Here is a 5,238-nt window from a genome sequence, read left to right as displayed (position 1 = left end):
CACAAGCCTTCTTCCAGTTGCTGGCCCACAGCCAGAGCCCCACCCCAGAGCCTTCAAGCACACTCTCTATTCCCTGGCACCATCTGCTACAGTTCTTGCCCAGACAGTGCCCCCTTATCCTGAGGGTGTGGCAATGCTGTTGCCACACCCTCAGGATAAGGGGCCACTGTCTGGAAAAGAAAACTGTCAGAAAACTGTCGGACCCCCAAGTCTCAAAGTCCCAGATATTATCTTCATTGACTACTTTATATTTCTTCTGGGCACTTATCAACCCTGCAATGACATTTGTGTGATTACTTGGTCAATGTCAGTCTCTCCTATTGAATCATAAACTCATGTGGGTCTGTCTTGTTCACCATGTGTTTCCAATGTCTAGCACAAAGCCCAGCTCATCTATGACTTTATAAAGACAAAGGATACTTTTGTAAAAAGAAGGACTAAATCCATACTGTGGTGAGCTTTATGATAAAGATTTTAGAGTGGACTACTGTCCTATTCTTTCTTACTAAAGAACTGATAATAAGCCTATGCAGTGTGGCTCAAAGAATAATCTAAGTTCTTTTTGGACCTTTTTCTGGATGATCTAAGGTGTTCTTGTCCTGCTAGAAGTCTTTTTTCAGGGCTCTCAGTGCTCATCACAGACAGGTCCTAAGTTGCCCAAAGAAAAGTCTTTAAGTATAAAATCCCTTTCAGTGATGTCTGCTGAAATCTTGGCTTCTCTCCAGTTTGCTTCACAACTTTCTGTACGGCTGTTTAATTCTTTACTGAAAAGGCCTGCATGGTGCTGTGGCTTTGTTTAATTTCAGCATCCTTTTATCTGTGTTCTTTTTGGTAGCTTCATTCTCTCTGCAGGACTGGCAATGACTTCATGACTGTGCACTGGTGAGGGTACCTGCATTCTGGGATAACGATAAGAGTTCATTTTATTGAGTGCTCACTATGTGCCAGACACTGTTCTAAAGCATTAGCTCATTTAATTCTCAAAACAATTAGATAAGGATTATTACAATCCCCACTTATGGGTCTGAAAAATTGAGGCAGGAGTATTCACCACCAATTCCTCCCTAACGACTTGTGGATACCATGACATTTCTGGGCAGCTTCATTATTTCTTCACTAAAATAAATAATTAGGGAGTGGCTTGGGGAATCTGTCTCCTCTCCCACTCCCCCAGTGACTGGGTCTTGCAGGTAGATAGTGGGTATATGGAATTTTCTTTTGGCTGTGAAATAACTGCAACCTTGGCCAATCACTCTTTCTCAAGTAGGAGCAGCTTCTCTTGGCTTGGCAAAAAGAGAACTGGAATGCATACATGGGCTGTAAATGTTAGATGTTTAGAAGTGGATAATCCTTTACAGTACTGGTCATAATAGGAACTGAAAAATGACTGTTGGATGAAGAAAATAGTATGAGTGGGATGGGTTCCTCAGTTTTCTATATTGAAATCTTCCAATTTAGTGGAAGATAAAGAAATAGTAAGTCTACCCAAGAAGCTAATATGTCAAGGGATGATGGCAGAAAAAGATTATCATCAGAGCAGATCAAGTAAGGCATTTCTTGCTAGTCTTCAAAGAACCTTCACAACCAAAGAGTAGCTGGGTTTTCTTGCAGGACTGTGTTGCCTGTGCATTTACTCTCCCTCTCTATGTCATTCTGTTCTCCTAACGCTGACTTGAATCATGTACCCTGTTCAACAATCCAAACCTCCTGCCAAGGTAGTAACTGACAGACTCAGTCCTCTAATCTGTCCAGTCATTTGGGCCCTTTTACTTCCTCTTCCTATTTGTGCTTTGTTCTCATTATTTTTCTTTTACTCTTTAATGCTATGTCTCATGCATATGCTCCCCATCCCCCCATTTCAGTTTGTTTCTTATTTCCTTTTCTACTTATTTTCCCTGTCAACAGTCATTAGTGATCACAATGCAATCAAATTGGAAATTAATGATAAAAAGACAAAAACCATCTAACCACAGATAAATTTTAAAATTAAATTCTTAATACTTAGGTTCAAAGAAGGACTAAAAACAGAAAATAAAGACATAACAATAAATGACAATGAAAAAGTTATATGTCAAAACCAATGAGATGTGACTAAAACTGTATTGGAGGAAAATTCTATAACTTGAAATGTTTTATTTTTAACCTAGAATGATTGAAAATAAAAGCACTAATCTTTCAACTCAAAAAGGTAGAAAAATAAACATAAATCCAAAAAAAAAAAAGAAAGATATAACAAAGATAAATGCAGAAAAAATATTTAGAAAATGTGAAAAGTGTTGAAATGATAAATGAAAAACTTTTTGTGAAAACCTAGTAATTAAATATTTAACAAGTCTGCTCAAGGGAAAAAATGAGATGATTCAAATAAACAGAATTAGGAATAAGAACTAGGATATAACCATTATATTCAGCTTCATGCCTAAAAATCTGCATTGCTTATGTTATAAAAAATTTAGTCCACATGCTCCTCAATGTAGTAGGACAAATGCACTTCAATGGAAAAAATAGTTGATTATGAAATATAGATATTATGGAAAACAATTTAGCCATTAAAAATAATGAAGGACTTTGGTCCAGGATTAATCTTTCCAAGGAGAATTCCTGGAGTCTTCTCTCCTCTTCCTGGCCTCCCTGTGTCCAATCTCCTTACTTTGGCCCACTCACCACAGATTTTCCTATAGTTAGTTCTCTCTGATGATGTCACTCGTGTCCTTAACACCCTTTCATCACAAAATCCAGCAAATCTTCCACATGAAGCTCTTAAGCACTTGCTAATCACCTTAAGAACATATATTTTCAGAGGGTGTGTGTGTATTTTCATGAAATATAAGACAGTCATTTCCCACAAAGTGACAGCTGGATATAATGAATGATTTAGTAAAAATTACAAAGTGAGTCTTATTAAGTACCCAGAGGCAAACTATAAGGCTTAACGTGGGTGAGACATATGAAAACACTCTGTAAATTTGACAGTAACACGCAAATATTGGCTATAATTATTGTAGTTATTATTTTCTTTGCTATAGTTTCAACAAAACTCCTGACTACCTGCGCTGTATATAAATTGCCTCCCTAATTTCAAACTCATGCTTAGCCTGCCACCCTCTTCACTCTTCACATGACCCTCAGATGGCAGCTCTAGTTTTTGAAAATGGATGCAAAAGAGTGAATCTCAAAAGAAAAAAGTGAAAGGAAATGAGTGAGAATTCAAAGAGGATTTATTGAGCTGAATGGATTTATGGTGATGCCATGAGGAAAATCAGCTTGTTTGTATAAATTACAAAAATTTTACAGAATAATGTTTGATACTAGGCATTATTCAGTATTTGAACATTTAGGTTAGAATACTACAGACTGCAGAATTTTTAAATATGCTTTGGTTATTAAAAATATTGAGTGTTTATGCCTTTTGAACATAACCTATAAGAATACTGGCTGCAAGTATTTTGGTCACTCTCATATTAACACAGTAGATCTGTTTTAGTAGTGAATACAACCAATATTCATTTTTGAGCACACACACAGGGGAAAAAGAGTCAATGAATAGAATTACTTTGTTGAAGTTATGGTGGCAAATATTTCCACAGATTTTATGGAATTATTTCTATAGTTCTCTTAAATTCCTGTTAGGTAGGTAGAATAGGGAAAAGGAGTCCAAAATGGTGGTGGCTAAAAGACAGAGAAGGGAAAAGCCCGCGAAAATAGAACAAAGGAAGGTCCGAGGACCTGAGTGAAGACCTCAGGTAAAACAAACAACACTCCTGGCTGGCCCAATTTACATAGGACAGGCCCAGGGAGAAATAAACATACAAATAGAGGAGCCAAAGCTAGCTCTCTCTCTCCCGAGCGCTGGGGTGCTTTTCTCGTGTCTTTGGATCGACGTGCCCTCACGCCTTGAAGATGGATTTTCCTGTTATCTTCTAAATAAAATAGAGCTGTAACACTGAGCTGTAACACTGATTTGTCTAAGAGCCATAACACGGTCCATTTGAGACCTGAGAGCTATAACACGGTCTATCCAAGACCTGAGAGCTGTGACACGCTGAGGAGGCTTTAATGTCTGTCACTCCAAACCTTTGTTGTGAAGAGACAAAGAGCCAAGGAACATACACTCGCGTGACAATTCCCTTTCATTTTAGAAGGTGACTCTGCTTTACCTCACATTTTATTGAGTGAATTAATAATTCTTTGATAACTGAGAGCCTTAGAAAGTCAAGCAAGCTGCCAACAAACTTGTGCATTAAAATAAATGAGTATTTGCTTTCACAATCATTATGGACTATCATTTATCATACTGAAAGGTTGTTGTTGAATCACGCGAATACACCAGGATTCTTGGCCCCCGGAGGAGAAGAATTCAATCCGGGGCCAGAGACGAGGCTTGATCGCTCAGAGCTTTTGTGTAATAAAGTTTTATTAAAGTATAAAGGAGATAGAGAAAGCTTCTGACATAGGCATCAGAAGGGGGCAGAAAGAGTACCCCCCTGCTAGTCTTTAGCTGGATGTTATATAGTCACTAGCAGTCTGTTAATGAAAGAAAGGAATATCTTAAAATTCAGAATGGCACCAGGCCCCTCACCCATAAGATGCATTTTGGGATAATCTTGGCACCAAATGGTTTATCCTGGGCCATAAAATGATTAACTTGAATCTTGAAGAAGGGCAGACCACCATACAAATAGTTTCATTTACATAGATTAGGGGAACAATATCCATACTGGTTTGTCAAGTAGGTTCTGGGCCAAGAGGCAGAACCGACTTGGAGACAGAGTTTGGGGTAAAGGCATAGTACATTAGCATAGCTTAAGACAAACATTTCCATAAGAAAAACGCATTGGTTATCTCTAGACTCGAGAATAGCTAACTTCAGGCGAAGCCGGGTGTCATTATGACAACACAATATTTTAAGAGAAACCTCCCTTTAAATTTGTATAGAGAAGGAAAAAATATTGTTAGTTTGTTTCCTCCTGCCACTTAAGAGAGATAAAAATGTCTGACACTTGCAGGCTATTTCCTCTATTTGGAGACCCCTGGCCTTCCTGCCTGTTACCCTCTCAATACTGTCATGTTTAATATAGACTGATAAAAGCTGAATAAAAATAACTTTTAGGCATAGCATCTTGTACATGAACCAAGAACTTCCAGATGTTCAAGCTGGATTTAGAAAAGGCAGAGGAACCAGAGATCAAATTGCCAACATCTGTTGGATCACTGAAAAAGCAAGAGAGTTCCAGAAAA

The sequence above is a fragment of the Bos taurus genome, chromosome 2 (assembly GCF_002263795.3).
Source record: "Bos taurus isolate L1 Dominette 01449 registration number 42190680 breed Hereford chromosome 2, ARS-UCD2.0, whole genome shotgun sequence".
Lineage (NCBI taxonomy): Eukaryota > Metazoa > Chordata > Mammalia > Artiodactyla > Bovidae > Bos > Bos taurus.
This window is presented reverse-complemented; position numbering follows the sequence as displayed.